This window comes from Octopus bimaculoides, chromosome 1, assembly GCF_046866305.1.
Source record: "Octopus bimaculoides isolate indiv1 chromosome 1, ASM4686630v1, whole genome shotgun sequence".
Classification (NCBI taxonomy): Eukaryota; Metazoa; Mollusca; class Cephalopoda; order Octopoda; family Octopodidae; genus Octopus; species Octopus bimaculoides.
This window is the reverse complement of record NC_142928.1, coordinates 26,580,798-26,599,802: the sequence shown is the minus strand read 5'-3', so window position 1 is coordinate 26,599,802 and position 19,005 is coordinate 26,580,798. Positions and strand designations below refer to the sequence as shown.

The following is a 19,005-nucleotide window of genomic DNA, read 5'->3' as shown; positions in this document are numbered from 1 at the left end:
GATTTAAAACATGCCTTCGACTGGATTCCACATTCTGTTATCTGTGAGTCCCTATGCAACCAGAGTTTAATGAATGGTTTATGAAAAGAAGCCATGTAGAGAATTGTCGATCAGCAAGCAAAGATTTAGCATTATGCACCACAACGAGTTTTAGAGTGAAGGTATGAGACCATCTGAGCTTCTGCCTGCAGGTTAAATTCGCCGCTTTTACTCATCACAGATATCTAGGACATGAGAGAGCATCTTAAGCCTGTCTTTCTGAGGAAACGCTTCTATATCGATGACCTAGTTCCTATAAGTGAATTTTGTGGTAGAATTAGAGAAGAAATTCCAGACCTAGGAGAAATCATATTACCGAAAGTATGGTAGCCAGAATAAAATTAGATTAGAAGTTCAGGGTATTTTTACTTATACTAGCTACAAAGGGTTTCTCTCTCAGAGTGAAAGGTAGAGTGTATGTTGATTGTACATGAAGTGCAGATGATTTGCGAAGACTATGAAATAATTACGATTGTATACTCCGATAGATATATAATTTAGAAAGAGGGAAATGTGAGCAGAGAGAAAAATATGCAAAGGAGGAGTCAGATATATTTTACAAGAGGGAGGTCTGTTAGTATGGGCATGTGTTGAGTATGTATATATGATAGCTGTATAAGAAAACTGAAGGGCGCTGAAATTTCAAAGAAAATATGGGAGATAGTTAAACCGGAAGACATAGGATTAAGTAGAGAAGACAAATCTTATGATGTTATGTCTTGCAGAAGAGATAAGAAAACCTATCGTCCTCCTTTCACTCATTTCTGTTTCCTCCCTTCTCTTCACTATAATTTGCTGTTGGTGAAACTAAGATTGGCAGTCTCTCTCATACTGTCACCCACTCAAAATCATCACTCTCTTTCTACCAGTATATTTTCGAATTTTGCGTTTTCTGTCATTAGTGACCCTACTACTTAGTTTCTCAGTGGATGACTTGACCTAACGCCATAGTAGAGCGAGAGAACTCTACAATCTGAGAGAATACAAGGCAACATCATTAAATTGTGCATCATAGCAAAATAAAGCCGAAACACCATGTAAAATTGTTGGCATATTAATGAAGATGGCATTGGTTAAAAGATCATTCACTCTTATCAAGGATATGGCAAAATTTCTAATACTGCGGGCCACGATAGACATACACTATGAAATGTCTTGTGGAAGAAAGGGCATCCAACTGTGAGAAAACGAAACAAAAAGAAAAAATGTGGAAATGAATCCTGTCCCCCATACGTTGTATACGAAGGAGGTAGCTACGAATAAAGTAAATTCGACCATAACAACCATCCGGCCCACTGTAGCAAGAAATGCGTATGTATAACGGTGAGGACGAAGCATGTATGTGTTTGTATGCATTTGTGCGTGAATGTATCAAGAAAACACTTGTACACTTTCCAAAACATTTTTATTAATTATATGCATTCGTGAACAATAACATTTTCGTTAGACTTAAGAAGAGAAAGAGGGTGCAACGATCTAATCAATGATTCACTTCAACTATATGAATAAGAATATAAACTCAGCAAATAGCTATAGATGCAATGAGAAAGAGTGATTTAAAGAGTGGATATGATAGAGAGAGCATAGGGCAGACAGACATTCTGAAAGACAGAGACAAAGTGAAGACGAATGTGAAGACCCATCAGGAGATGTGAAAGAAATACTCAATAAAAGATAACAAAATGGAACATCAGTCAATTTCAAACAATAAGAGAGGATTGCTTTTACTTTAATTTTATTTTAGATAAAGGAAGTAATGTTTTTCTTCACACCGCGCTGTCTATTGCGAAGAGTATTTTTGCTTTTAAGGAGACGGGCTAAAAAGATATTTAAGAAAAAGGTTGTTATACAGTCATGACAGAGAAAAATCAATTACTGTGATATTGATCTCCATAGAATTGATTAGCAATTCATTGCAGTGTCTTTTTAATACACCGAAAACAGAAAAGAATAATAATAAGATATTTTACATTGATTAATAAAATCAGCCCCATCTGCACACTGTTTAGGAAGCATAAACAGAACGAAGAATACGAGATTCTAACATTTCCTGTAAGGAAAGCATTTTTAAAGAAGAAAAGCCCCGCCGCCGCCTACGCAAAACCTATTCTAACCAATATTACGAAAACACTTGACTAAACCGATGGCATGAATAGTAAACAAGATATATTAATTGATATTGCTATTAGCTGGTAATATGAAAGGCATGGTTTCATTTTATAGAACTGAGTATCTAATTGTGCTTAATGCTATAAGTAATATATATATACAGGTATAGTATGTTACGCTTGAAACGTTTAAGACTTTCCATTTGCTGTTCTTTTACTTCGAGTGTATGATTTTTGTGTTTTTTTGGGGTGGATCACCCACACATACACGCTTGTGCACACACTCCCGCACGCACGCACACACTCACACACACACACACACACACACACACACACACACACACACGCAACATACACATTACTCATGATTTCTTTCATAAACCACAAACTACTTTTAAACATTACATAAAAAATGTTTTAGTTTCCAAACGGTTAAAATAATGCACACAATACGACACGATCGCCGATAAAAGATTTATATTTCCTGTTTTAGTTTGGTAGTACCTCCTGTTATCCTTTTTTCTATAAAATTCTATGCAAAGGATTCTTCTGATAGTTAAGACGCATCAGTTATGGACGAAGCAGTTGAAAACATTTAGATTTCCGGGAAACTCTTTGAAATGCTGTTACTGTCAGAATATTACTGAAGTTTTCTAAGATCTCAGAAAAAAAGTGGGGAAACGGAAAAAATAGAAACTAGATTTATTGATCCTTCATATAGTCTATTTATTCTTGAGTGTCAGACACTAGTAGTAGTAAAGGGTATTACAGGCGATAGTAATATGGTTGAATTTAGTAAATCTTTGTACACAAGGTGTGTTCTTCCTGGTCAAAATATATCAAACGAATGTTTATTCTTCCAATCTGTCTTTGTCTCTTTTTCTCCCTCATTTCTCTTTCCCTATAGTAATATATATATATATATATATATATATATATATATATATATATATATATATATATATATATATATATATATATATATATATATATATATATATATATAAATTCTCCTTTAAAAAGATGGGTAAACTACAATTTTAGGCAAAGAATTAAATGCAGAAACTAGAATGAATATTACACTAACACACGTGTGCGCGCATGATTGCGTAAGTGTGTTCTTGTGTATGCACATGCTTGTTCGTAAGTGTATGTGTTTCTGTAAGTTTCTCTAAATGACGTGGGCATGTGTCTCTTTTTCAGTACGTATTAAATTAGAATTATTTCATTAATATCATTCTACCTTGAACACATATATCTATAAATAATGACGTTCATGACTTGTCGAAACGTCGTCTTGGTCAGGCAACGTAAATCCAAGATTATATTACCCAGTGTGTTATCCTATTTTTCTGAGACGACAGAGTGTGATTTAAAATGATATGTGACTGCTATATCAAGCAGATTGAGAAAAAATAGTGCTGATGTATATATGCAGCTTCAGGAAATGTGCTAATGTAGATCAGCAACGCATAATGTCAAACGTTTTCTTTTTTTATCCTGCATTCAAAGTAAGATAGCTGTACTGGTCATTAATCGTACTCGTCATCAAACATAATGATAAATTATCAAAGTTTATAGTCGGTGATGTAATTTGCTATAATTTACTGGAATTTTTCATCCTAAACAATTGTACTTAGGATGCACTTTATATCGAACTTGTAATATCTAAACAGATAAAGTTGAACCAATTAAAAATATAGCAATAATATGCTGTACTGCGTTAGATTCATATTCTCCACGAATAAACTCATGTGCTAAAATGTTACAGAGTTGCCACATATATATTAGGTGATAAATATCGAAAATGAACGAAATTTTACGCATACTAAAAAAATTGCGAATCACTACTTACGTTTAAAAAATGGCCGTGTACTTAACATGAAATATATTAAGCTGCCAATCAGACAAACATTTAATGAAGTCTTAAGACTATCACATACTCGAAAATTTATATCGACTACTAATCTATAAATGGCTGCTCTAAATAGGTTTTTATGACGGTAAATCTTATCTATTAAATGTCTTTAGGTACACCAATGACAGCAAATTGTCATGAAACACTTCTACATGACAATTTACAAATTATATATAATAAATGGTATATTAATGAAAACGTTATGCGCTTGAAGTATATATTTTGTTTGTGGACATACACTAAATGAATCATCTTATGTTTTTGATTCTTCTGAAACTGTGCCTCGCAATATGCACGAATCAAAATAATGCAGGACAGACGAAAGTAAACAATTAAAAAAAAAAAAACAATTTCATTTTGTTTTGTTCTATTTCCGATAGAAAGGACATAAAATATGTAGATTGTACTGTTTCTTCTTACAGAAATTCAAGCACATTCCTTGTAACTATTATTATTTGTATGTGTGTGTGTGTGCGCGCGCGCGCACGCGTGTGTACTGTAACTCGTACTTCGATACTGTCCTCCACGTCTTGAGCCCTTGTAACCAATGAAAGAAATCATCATCATCATCATCATCATCATCATCATCATCATCATCATCATCATCATTATTATTGTTGTTGTTGTTGTTGTTGTTATTATCAAGGCACAATCGATAAAATAAATGCCATTTGAGCAGAAGAGTTCATGTCATCAACTGGTCTCCTCCCAACAAATTTCAGACATTGTACCTATGGTGGAAAAGATCATTATTATCATTGTTATGGAGCAGCAGCGAGCTGGTAGAATCTTAGAAGTATTTCGCTCGTCTTTGCGTTCTGATTACAAAAGCCACGAAGGTCGACTTTTTGCTTTTCATTATCTCGATGTCGATAAAATAAATATCGGGTGAGAATTGTAGTCGATATAATCGGCTTAGCCATTTACCGTGACCTTACTGGCCCTTGTGCTAAAGTTATTGTTGTTGCTGTTGTTGTTCGTTTTTTTAATTGACTCAGGTTTTATTGCAACTCCTGGCGTCTTGCATACACAGTGAGCCTGTTACCTGCAACCTACGCTACCAAGCTATCTATTATTCTCAACTCTCTAATATCTGGCAGTACCAAAGAACAAAGTTTTTGCAACAATTTTACTGTGCATTCTATTTCTACTTCCTTTACATTGCTCTTGATGCTTTCTGATACGCTCCGAAAGAATCAAAGAATGATTAGCACTACCTTCACCCTCTTCGTTTTCCACCATCGAGCTATTTCGTATTTAAAATGGTTGTATATGACTATATTTCCGCCTTCTGTCTTGACTATTCGCATGCCAAAGGGGCATGTAACATTAATTATAGAGCAGATGTGGTTCACATTTTCCACCACCACGTGATCCTGCTTGTTGTGCTCAAGCACCTGATCTGTTTGTAATGAGATAATATTTTGCAGATCTCCGACTCACCCCCACCTCGTACAGTTTATGCTCATAGCATGTTTTGCTTTTCTCTCACCCAAATTTCTAAAATGTTATTAATGTATCACTTTTGCTAACTCGTTTCGCCACAACCTATAAAGGTTTGGGGGCAAGTCGAGGGCATTCGTTCATGATTTGGACAATTGTTTCGTCTCTTCTATTACAGACGCGGTGGAGTGGAGACACTTACTCATTCCTAAGGTTAACCCTCGAATTTGTGGCCGGAGTTTGGTCTTGCGCTGCCAAAGTTTGTATTTTTGGTCTCTTTTCTCAGTGTCCCTTTTTTTCAACGAGTCCCACCCGTATTTTCCAGCAACTTCAGCTGTGTTTTCATGGAGCTGATTGTGGGTGTAGCTCCTTGTTGTTTAGTGCTTCTACATGTCCTTCTTGTACGTCTTTTCTACTTTCCTTTTGTTTTCCTTATTTGAATTTTCTCTCATCTCTAACCTCCCCCTCACAAGGTTTCCTCATTCTGGAATAGATATCTCACCAGGTTCCCAAGTCTGATATGCTCAGAGTCTTCTACACTTATCAGTCTCCTTCATTTGCTCCCTTCATGAACAGGCGGTTGGTGTTTCCATGTGAAATATCGGCCCCATGCATCGTCGGGAGCTTTCTTGTCTCCCTGTCCAACTCCTTGACTTCATCTGTCCACTTCAGAATTCCAGCGCCATACCGAGCCAGTGCGACTGTGCACGAGTTTATTGCTGAAATTATAGTTTTGGCATTCAGCTTTGAATTCAATGTATTTTTCAATCGCCGCAGATAATCTTTCGTTGTGTATTTCTTTCATATCATTATGCTTAATTCCATCTGCACGAGGTATTCCCAAGTATTTACATCCGTGTTCAGATTGAATTGTCTTCATCAATTCACCACTTGGCATGCATATACCTTCTGTTCTGACAAACTTACATCGTCTTATCACAATTCCTGCACATTTCGAAAGTCCGTACTCCATTTTCATATCATTTGAGAATATCTGCAAAAACTGGACTAGACTGTCCATCTCTGCCTCACTTTTTGGGAACTTCAAATCATCTATGAATAACAGGTGATTAAAGATCCCTTTACCACTTCCCACATCATACCCTAGCTCTGTGTTCTGCATCATCATCATCATCATCATCATCGTCATCATCATCATCATCATCATCATCATCATCATCACCATCATCATCATCATTATCATCATCGCCATCATCATCATCATTCATTCATTTATTATTATTATTATTATTATTATTATTATTATTATTATTATTATTATTATTATTATTATTATTATTATTATTATTATTATTATTTTATGTTTGACTTTTGCTTTGCATTTGTACAAGTTGGATCCAAGTCTCATCCAGAGACCTGAAGAGACAACAAGTTAGAAGTTCATGTAGGTATTATGCCTAGAGTACCATATATTTGGATTTGTACGTAGTGTTGTTCTAGAGAATGTTTTAAAATTTGAGATCACATAGACAGTATTTTACGTAGGATATGGACAGTTCCCATGAGCACTATCTTTTGAACTTCAGCCATTTTGGGGTTTCCTGGTATCTGATCTAGGTAGTAATCAGCCCGTTTCGCTGTCATTCCCAGGGCACCTATTGTCATAGGTATTGTTGTAGTCTTCAGGTTCTACATTTTGCTAATTTCTATTTCAAGATCTTTATATTTGCTCAGTTTTTGGTAGGTCTTGACAGACAACGTTTATATCGATTGGGACGGTCATATCAATGAGGAGGCTTGATTTTTGTTTGAAGTCTTTCAGTATGATGTCTGGCCTATTTGCATCTATTTATTATTATCATTATTATTATTATTATTTAGTGAGAGAGTAGTAAATGCCATCAAAGTGACACCGGGGTAAAATATACGAAGCCCATTATACCCATCATGACTACCCGTCTGATAAGGATACACTAGGCACATGCATCACAACCAGGTGCGCGCGACATGGTGATCTCATATCAAGATAAACAGTGCATGAACACGCAGATGGGGCCCAGTTAGAATTTTCTTCATGTCGAGTAGCCCATCCCACTCAAAAGGTCCCTGAATAAGGTTTGTTTAAGAATGTTGACCAAAACACCCATGTTTCCAAAGGTGAATCATTCAAACCCCAAATAATTCCTCTCAACACATGGCTATGATGCTCCCCCACTACTTCTGCTCATGATCAGAGATGCTCATATCGTCAGCCACCAAGGGACATGCTCAACTGGTTAAGGTCAAACAACTGACAAGCAAATCTGTGGTATTAAGCAGAATATTTGCTGTAGCCCATCTGTTATACCAAGACAAAACAACGTACATGATAACACTTCCAATCAATCAAGATCAGAAGCCATGAGAAGCAATGCCTGGTACTGCATCCGGGCATTTATTACTGCATCAGGGCATTGGTACTGTATCAGGGCATTGGTACTGCATCAGGGCATTGGTACTGCATCAGGGCATTGGTACTGCATCAGGGCATTGGTACTGCATCAGGGCATTTATTATTATTATTGTTCAGTAGTTTTATTTTTATAACGTGCTTTCACTTCACTACCGAGCGCAGCTCTGTGTGCCTTGGGTATGTGCTGTGGTTTGCTGTGATGCTCTTATGGTTACTGTATTGAAAGTGTTTTGCGTAGGATGTGTGCAGTGCCCAGTAGTGCAATTTTCTGTATGTTATATATATTTGTAAGTCCTGGTGTTTTTGTTATGTATTTGTCTGAATATTTTTTTTATTATACCTAAGGCACTTACTATGATAGGAATTGTTTCTGTTTTTAGATTCCACATTCGAGTTACCTCTATTTCCAGGTCTTTGTATTTTGAAAGTTTTTCCATTTCTTTTAGAGAAACGTTGTCATCTGCTGGTATTGATACATCAATTAGAAAGCATTTTTTTTTCTTCATTATCTTTGACGACTATATCTGGTCTATTTGCCTTAATTTCTCTATCTGTGCGTATTGGTATATCCCAGAGTATGGTTGCTTATTATTATTATTATTATTATTATTATTATTATTATTATTATTATTATTATTATTATTATTATTATTATTATTATTATTATTATTATTATTATTATTATTACTATTATTATTATTATCATTATTATTATTATTATTATTATTATTATATGAAGTCTCACAGCTTACTTTGCTGGATACGATGGAAAGTTTCAACTGTCCATAGCCAGCAGACTAAGGTGATATATGTTTAACTGGTCATGCTTCAAGAACCCTGCGAAGAATTCTTGCAGTTCCAAGCAATGCGGATTTTATTTTTTTAGGTTTTCTACCTTCACACTTGCAACGATCTTTTTGAGCGATGTTAGTAGTTGAGTACCGATATTTCCAAGGGCACCAATTACTATTGGTATCACGTCTTCTCTCTCTTCATTGACCACAACCTTCGTATTTCTCACTTAAAATCGTCATAGGTGTTTATTTTGTTCTTCTTCTTTCACATTGATCTTGCTGTCACCGGGGCATGCCTTGTCGATAATCATACATGTTCTTTCTTTTTTATTTACCACAACAATGTCCGGTTTCCGTTGTCTGGCCAGGTGATTGCAATTGATCATTACACCCCAAAGGATTTTGTAGTTCTTATTTTCGGTGACTCCTTCTGGGTTTCTTCATACCACGTCTTTGCTCTTTGTAGCCTGTTTTCCACAGAACTCACAATGGATCGTTCATGCCACATTGTCATGGTGTAGTTTGTATTCTCGTTGTGCCAATTTTGTGTATTCGGTAACGATCTAGCATATCGTTTCAATCCCCTCATCACACATTCTGCATTTGTGGCTATCTGTACTGTTGTCAATTCTGTACTTCATATAATTGGTCATTTACGCTTGTTCCTCAGCTTCGCATATGAGTGCTTCTGTCTCTATCTCAGGTCATTCCTTGTCATCCATAGCCACCGGTCCTCTGTATCTGTCTTGGCATTCACGTCTCTTGCAAACTGACTGTACATTTTTTCCTTCCATGTTTTTTTCTTTTTTTTTTCTTCATTTCTTGTTTAAATGTTTCTTTAGTTACACAATGTTCAGCTTTGATGACGTCGGCCTTCTCCGTGTATTTCAACAGTGGCTCCACGGCATTTTTCATATATGCCACCCTAGGCTATTTTCCTCTATTACTCCACGGTATTTTTATATACCACCCTAGGCTGCTTTCCTCGCTAGCTCCACGGCTTTTTTTATGTATCACTCTCGGCCGTTTTCTTCAGTGGCTCCACAGCATTTTTTATATACCATCATAGACTGTTTTCTTCGGTGGCTCTATAGCATATTTTGTATACCACTCTAATGATTATTATTATTATTATTATTATTATTATTATTATTATTATTATTATTATTATTATTATTATTATTATTATTATTATTATTATTATTATTATTAAGGTAACGAAATGCGACGGGCTGTTAAAATTGTTAGCAGCATCGCTTCCGAATTTTTACGTCTTGAGTTCAAAACCTTTCAAATGCTACATTACCTTTCATCCTTTCATAGTCAATAAAATGAAGTGCCAAGCAAATACTGAGTTCGATGGTGTTGAATACCTCTCCGCTCTCAAAAGCTACTGACCTTGTATCTAAATTAGAAGCAATTACAAACTTTATTTTGTAACAATCTCTAAAATGAGAAGTACACATTTCGAAATGTACGTTGTACTATGGTATTTGAAAACACAAGAGAATAGTAATGTCCAACTGATAGAAGGTTGTGTTTATACAGAGAAATAGAAAAAAATGAGTGGCAAAAATGTGTGATAGATGATAGTTTCGATAACACTTCAAATTATGTATATACAATTACACCAATTTCTGTTTACTTTTGCAATGGTGCTATATATGATAATGCCATTGCTATTGGAATACAAAGCCCGCCCATGTCAACTTTACCTTTCATCTTTTCAGGATCAATAAATTGATACCAATCCATGGAGGTGGATTGCAGTAACTATGACAGCCTCCGATTGGACGCCTCACGGTAATTAAAACTCTTTGCGAATTCAATTCTAGCTATATCTTACTTGGGCGGTTGATGTAATCGATTGCCCAGTTTATGTCCAGCACTTAACAACTTTACTTTTATTAGCAGAGTCCCACCTGCTCCAAGAATTCGGTGTAGTTCTCCACTTTATGTGTAAATTCCTATTTTGGTGCCAAAATTTTCGGTGGCCCTGTAAATCTATAAAGGATAGTACCTTTCCTCCTGACTAAAATATTTGAAAAATATACAGCATGAACGGGAAATTGAGTAAGTGGCTATTGTGTATGATTACAGGTAATTTCCCCGTCATCAATTCAACAAAGGAGAATTCACTGTGAAAGAAAGTTTACCGAGAGGAAAGTTCACCACGGGGAAAGTTTTATCAAAAGCATATATCCGCAGTATCTCACCATTAACATTTAAACACTATTTTTAATTAAAAAAAAAAAAAACGGTAAATTGATGACAGCAAACTTGCCGGAAGTGGAGGTGTATATATACGACAAAACATTTGAAGAATGTATTATATATATACCATGATGCAACGGTTGCACTTCAATAAATGATCTCAGTCCAAAATCAGCGGCCAGGTATACAACTGAAATTCCCGATTAAAATTTCATAAAATAGATTAAGCTATCAGGATAGGAAAGATCTGTTTTTCTGTTTTTTTTAATAAAGATTCTCTTGCAGTCGAAGAGCCTGATATATTACAATAGTCGTTGTAGTTTAGAAAGGATATTGTGTGATGAAAGAAAGATAAACGTGAGGCACGGGAAAGCTTTTAGATTCGAACATATCTTCCATGTTAATGAGAAGCTACTATATCGGTTAAAATTGGTGCATTTTCACTTATGTTTGAGAAGTGTTATATAGCGGAACGTGTTTGCTGGATTTAGACACAAGAATGTACTTAAAATGTAAAGAATTGTTTCTAAAGTGAAATCAAATAACAATAAAGGAAGATACTCCAACGCTGAATAAAGAAATATGTATTTATTCAAAAGTCTGAATTTAACAAGCTCGAATGCGGATGAAAGATGTAAAGGTCAAATACTTATTAGAAGGTATACTCAAGTGTAATATGCACTGAGAAGTACAGCAGTAGGTGATAATCAAAATAAACAATGTTTTATGTGAGTTATAAATTTTGAAAGAAATACTTTCTTTGAGTTACGGAGCCACTTTTCCCGGTAGTAATCGGAAAATAGGTATCTGTTAGACCATTATTTCCAATATTCCTTTAAGAATATGCGATGAAGGAAAGATAAATATTCTTCGCATCTTTCGAGTAGATACAATCTCATTTCCAACTATTTTTCATCTAACTAAACAAGATGCAAATGAAGATAGGTGCCTGGTCGAGGGTTGATGCAACGCCAGCAACGGAATATGATTTAATGTGAACACAAACAGTCCTTTGGATATGGGAATTTGATAATAATGCGAATAAAAAGTATAATTCTAAAAGTCAAAAGGTACTTAATGCAAATATTGTGCGCAATATTAAATGTGAATACACGAGTTCCTATGCATTAAACATGAGAAAATACAGATGACTTAATATCCCAAAATGAGTATGAAAATACGACGAGAACATTGTCTGAAAGTATTACATAAATATTATTACAGTGTAATATTATTGAGATATACAGATCACTTAAGAATTTCTGCTGTAAATAATTCATGTCGCGCGATGCTTCGTGCAAACACAACTCAGAACACATGACACTTACATTTTAAGTTTAATATATTTTTCAATAACTTGTGTGAAGCCAACAGTTGAGTAATAATGCTGTAATTTCCGAAAATTTCAGCGAATATTAAACCCTCAGGAGCATATTATTTTTGTAACACGTCTTGTTTTCCTATTTTTATGTACATTTACATCATTGATCTTTTTGATTAGTTTGTAAACTCTCTTAGGTAACTGTGTAAATTCTCATGAAGCGTGTTATGCAGGGATTATTGGAGAAATACACGATGGACGTTTGAATAAACGTGTGAAAAAATTACTTATGCAGTCAAGCGTTGTTTTTCACAATATACAGGTTATTAAATATTCATTTTATTTAAATGATTATAATAATGCCGAATGTGTGGGCGAGAGGTTACGGGTTTATACAATAGAATGGTCTATCATTTATCAATTAAAAAATTGATAACTTTCTCTGAAGGAATCAATGTTAAAATTGAATCCAATATTTTGTCGTAATTTTCGTCCCAGAATCACCCTGACCAGACAAAATAAAGATTAAAGACAAGACAACAATGAGCATATCAGAGGCGTGTGAGTTAGTGGTTAGGATTTTAGACCTATGGTCGTAAGATTGTGGCTTCAATTCATGTATCTAGATGGGTTGCATTCGTGAACAAAGCACTTTGTAACTGTGAAAGAGATTTCGTGAGCAAAGCACTTTGTAACTGTAAAGGAGATTTAGTTGATATTTACGCAAGGTGCAGTGAAAACACAGGCTTCCCAAACTGGCTAGCGTACTGAGTCTGATATGTTACTCATACCTCAAGTAGAACAGACCTGAAGGTTCCCCCAGCACGCAGGGCTTGAAGACTTTACACAGTATATTTTCAAGAATCTATGCATAATATATTTTCCAAGAAGTTTCTGTACTTGAAATCGATTACAGAGAGTGAAATGTGCACAGTACTGCACTCGCTTTTCAAATAGAAGCGTTTCATCTCAGATGGCCCAAGATTTAGTAGAAAACAAGAATACAAACGATTCTCAGGTTTTCATTCGGAGTATATTTCAACGCAGAATATTCTAGAACAAGTAATCTCTCCCGAGGTGTTTCATGCACGTTCGATAATGATCATTTTGCCCCAGTGATAAATATCTATCTGTCTGTCTGTCTGTCTGTTTGTCTGTCTATCTTTCTGTATGTATGTATGTATATAATTCAATTGTGTAATGTATGTATAAATATAAATAAGCATATATATCTATATTGATATTTCTTATATGTTCTTGTATATGCTTGTATATTTGTGTTTGAGTATGCGCGCTCATCTGCTTATTTGTTTGTGCGTGTATGTATGTTTGTGTGTGTGTGTGCGTGTGTGTTTGTGCGCGCGCGTGCTTTGCTTCTACCAGTTTAGGATATTAGAAAGTTTTGATTTCTTTATTCTTCCAGTTCTATAAAGGCTTGAAAAGTTGGTGAGTAAGCAAAATGGTATTTTACAAAGTTTATATGTGTTTAGTAATTGAAGTTTTCATAAGAGTAGAAAAAAATAAACAGAGAAAGACGTAAAATAGTTTCGTATAAGAACCACATCAAGCCAGATAATTCGATAAATCAAAGTTTACCTTGTTCCAACTTGGTCAAATATTTCCATCATTCAAAATATTTTCTTTCAATATCAACAGAAGATAAGCAACCACGTGTACCATATAATTGGATAATTCGATTAATCAATTATCTCCTTCGTTCAATATATTCCAAGCTAGAAATATTTATACATACACACATGCATATATACATACACACATGCATATATACATACACACATGCATATATACATACACACATGCATATATACATACACACAAGTACACACGTATGTATGTATGTATGTATGTATGTATATATATTATGTGCATTTTTATATACATTTGCATAGTTCAAAGTTTTACTTAATCCAACAACACAAAAATAATTTTCCTCCTTCTAGCATATAATGAAAAGTTTAGAACTTGATATTTAGAGAGTATAGTGACATTATAACGAGATACATTTTAAATTGTTTCTAAGTCTATTAGAACGCAATTAGATTTTTAATTTGGAGCCGAATTGAAAAAATATATGTGTAAAAATGCAAAAGCCAATATTAGGAATTTTATTTTATACAGAATTTGTAAGCATTTTAATATGTGCGTATCTGTTTAGCATGCCTCTGAGGAAAGCACCCTTTGAACTGTGGCTAATGTGAAACAGTCTATACATATATTTATATGGAAATTATATGTGAGGTGTGGCTATGTGGTAAGAGGTTTCCTTCCCAATCTCATGGCTCTAGGTTTAATCGCACTGCTTGACACCTTGGTCGAGTGTCATCTACTTTAGTCTTAGGCCAACCCAACTAGTGTGAGTGGATTTAGTTGACGGACATTGAAAGAAAAAGGTAATCGTGTTTTAAATGATTTTAACATGTATGTAATTATAGGAAATGTACTTGTATAAACCTGTATCATGCCTCCCATCATGTTCTTTTTTGACATGTATAGATATTACTTTCTTCAATAGGTCTTTGAGGATCAGGACTAGTCAATTGCAACAACCCGTGCTTAACTGGTATTTAGTTTTTCAAGCCCGATAGGTTGAGAGGCAAAGTCAATCTCGGTGGCATTTCAAGTCGAAAATGTAAAGCCGGAAGAAATGCCGCTAAGCATACTCTTCGGCGTGCTAACGATTCTGCTTGCTCACAGCATTTTATATGTATAAATACTAGGAGACATTGTGTAAGCATATATTATTTTAAACTTACCACAACATGTTGAGTTCAGTGCCGTCTAAAGTGCAGTGGATAATAGCGTCGGAAATAAGTTTTGTTTTAATAGTAGAAACATGAAGCATATGTGTTGATTAGATGGTTATTTCTTTTTACATATTTTCTGGTATTTGCAGGACAAATGCGGAGCGGGGTTGCTCTGAAGTTCAGGCCACATCAGTTGTCAACTCCATTATCCTTGTCTCGATGGCTTCAAGGGAGACTTTTCTAGAATTACTGCCGATACGATTTGTTTCTATTGCAACCGTTTCGATAAACGTATGCGCCTATCAACGGCGTTTGCATCATTTACACTATTTATTATGCTCGACCCACGTTGCAGCACTCAGTAGTTGAATTCCAATGTCTGGCAAGCTGTGAGCGAAAGTGTCAGTTACAGTAGAGTCGCAAATGAGGAGATTCGAACGTTGTAGGAAACATAACATTCTCCCTAGGAATTAAATATCGCAGTAGTCCAGCGTGGTGGGTTCAAAAGTTGTAGATATGCCCGCTGCGACTGCGATGTTATATGTGTGTGTATGTGCTTGTGTGTGTGTGTCTATGTGTGCCTCTGTGCGTGTGTGTACGTATGAATGAATGCGTATTCAGAACAAAATAGCTGAGATATAATCAAAAATATGTGGAAACAAAATCATAATGAAAATATAATCTAGTAAATTTGTATAAATACAACAGCGACTTCTAAATCAGCCTGTGAAAGTATTTTCGCGTGTATTTATATCTATATTTCCATCCAACCATACATCCTAACCATATATATATATATATATATATATATATATATATATATATATATATATATATATATATATATATATATATATATATATATATATATATATATATATATATATATATATATATATATATATATATATATATATATATATATATATATATATATATATATATATATATATATATATATATATATATATATATATATATATATATATATATATATATATATATATATATATATATATATATATATATATATATATATATATATATATATATATATATATATATATATATATATATATATATATATATATATATATATATATATATATATATATATATATATATATATATATATATATATATATATATATAGTGAAGTGTATTGCCACTTAAGTGTGGCTGACCCTATCGTGCAGTTACTGTTAATACTTCATTTAGAGAATTAACATTGTTTATATATATATATATATATATAGTGAAGTATATTGCCACTTAAGTGTGGCTGACCCTATCGTGCAGTTACTGTTAATACTTCATTTAGAGAATTAACATTGTTTATATATATATATATATATATATATATATATATATATATATATATATATATATATATATATATATATATATATATATATATATATATATATATATATATATATATATATATATACATATATATATATATATATACGTATATGTATATATATATATATATATATATATATATATATATATATATATATATATATATATATGTATATACTTTATTTAAAAGCAGCAGAAATATAACAAAAAAACTGTTACTCTGAGTTTCATGTTCCCGTTCATCGGACACGGGAACGTGAAACTCAGAGTAACAGTTTTTTTGTTATATTTCTGCTGCTTTTAAATGACGCATATTACTCTATCTCTGGTATTTGAGTACTCTTTTTTCCACCTTATTGCACATTTCATGTGCTTTCTCCGGTATATATGTATATATATACACATGCATATATATATATATATATATATATATATATATATATATATATATATATATATATATATATATATATATATATATGTATATATATACTGCAAGCACACGCATTTTTATATATATAGTGAGATAATGAATGAACGACAGAAGCTATTAGATAGCGTATATAATTGATCAATTACTTTCCATTACGTATATTCATATCACAGTCGATTGTTGAACGTTAACGTCTTGGAGTCTAATCAATGGCAAGATAAATCTCTGTTATGCAATGGATCAAATAGGTATAATTCCGCTCTTCTTTTTTTTTCTATTCCACTTATATATTCACTGGCTTGGAAGGCATTTCGTTGCAGTGACAGAATTAGTCTACTATTGTTTATTTCTGTTTTTCTTTTTGAAGAATTAGACACAGTTATTCGGTTTTTATTCTTGTGTATAAATAGCATTTTCGTTCTGTTTGTCAACAGACATTTTGTATATAATTAGAGACTTGTAACCTATTTTATTTTAAGCTCGTTTTGCTTGGTAATTAATTGTGACGAAGGAAGCGGGGACTCTGAAGTAAAAGAATCACTTAAATCATATCGACTGGCTATAATTGATGTATCCTTCCGCACATTAGTCTTATAGATCAAACAAATTTATATGAGGCAACGATAGGAACTCTAAAATTATCACTCGAATTCCTCGAAATAACAGACAAAATTCTTTTAAATAATACCTCCATTTTTAAGCCCTCGGGTATCTTCACTGGACTGCACTTAGCCTCTGTCAATCATGCTGGTCGTACTCTGGAAATAACTTCCATTTCTTCCTCCTACGACTCTCAGAAATCCGGCAAGAACACTAACTTTCATTTTCCTTTCTTTTTTCTTTTAATTAAGACACATACAATACGGCGCATACTTCCTTAGTCCTTAGACCATCCCGCGTCTGGTGGCGCATAGGACAGACAACAACCTCCACTGATCTCATCGGCAGCCTCTCCCTCTATCGAGAGAGAGGCTGCCGATGCCGATAGGCGCATACTTACACATGCAAAAATTATGATCAAGCCTCGTACTCCTGCTTAACCTCTGCATATCATTCTCAGCCGCCAAATCTCTTTTTTGATGTCTGTTTCTCTCTTTCTTTCTATCTCTATGTATATATCTTCATCAGTATATATATCCATCTCTCTCTCTTGACACACACACACACACACACACACACACACACACACACATATATATATATATATATATATATATATATATATATATATATATATATTTATACACGCTTGTATGTATATATATATCAACACTAATAAAATATATCTATAATTTCAAATTATAGGAAAAATATATCAAACACTGAATAGTAACCGGGAAATGATTCCCACAAAGGCAGAATCAAATATGGCTTCAAAGATTCGCTTGTAGTTTCATCGTGAAACTGTCTGACGATACCGGCGATATCTTCTAATTACTGCAGGCACACATATACACAAACAAAAATGACCGTGTTTACACGGACGAGTCTGTCCCATCCCATATACTTAAACAGTATTTGATATTTGTCAAAGATTTTATACGTTTTCAGGGAAAAATACTTACAGACTAATTATTGCAAATGTAAATTTATACGTTGTATGCGTTGTATTTTTAATGGTTCGATCAGTTTCTTAATCTCATACGACGCCTTGTATCTGGCAGTTTATAATCCAATTATATTGGTTTCACCAATCTTAGTTCAAGGAAATGACTACCATATTAAAACAAATGAGTAGAAGGCATTTACAAGCAAATAACAAAAAGAAGAAAAAAGAAAAGAAAACAACTTCTGATTTATTTTGTTCTCTGTTAATGCAAGAGATTATTTTTGCGATCGATGGGAAACTAATGTGTCAACAGTAAGAAAAACGGATGTCAAACATGATTTCGTTCTCGCAATCTTTCGTAAAGTAATAACGTCTTGTTGATGCGGTTTGTTAATTACAAGAACTGAAGTGTAAACGGGAAAACAAAATACACGCGTCAACTAAATTTCTGTTTAAGCTTTTGCATGGTATATTTTTATATTTTTTATTGTTGTTTGTCTATTGTTAGGCCAGGAATGGGATTCACATTGCTTTCTGTAACCAGCCCTTATTCAAGACTGTAATTCGCTTTTTAATTAAATCTCTTTTTCTTTTCTTTTTTTTTTCTTTCTAGCTAGCGGTACGACACACTTTTTGTTAGTTC

General features: G+C 33.7%; 1 protein-coding gene across 13 annotated transcripts in view; it reads left to right on the top strand.

Annotated features, from left to right (window-relative positions):
* The window catches only part of LOC106876180 (potassium channel subfamily K member 18), a 330,864-nt gene that overhangs the window by 215,438 nt on the left and 96,421 nt on the right, over positions 1-19,005 (top strand). For 7 of the 13 annotated variants that reach the window (XM_014924620.3, XM_014924615.3, XM_014924617.3 and 4 more), the window contains one exon: positions 10,446-10,518. The exons of the other annotated variants lie outside the window; for them this stretch is intronic. The gene's annotated coding sequence lies outside the window, so the exon portion shown is untranslated. The remainder of the gene's footprint in view (positions 1-10,445; positions 10,519-19,005) is intronic. 13 annotated transcript variants of the gene reach the window in all.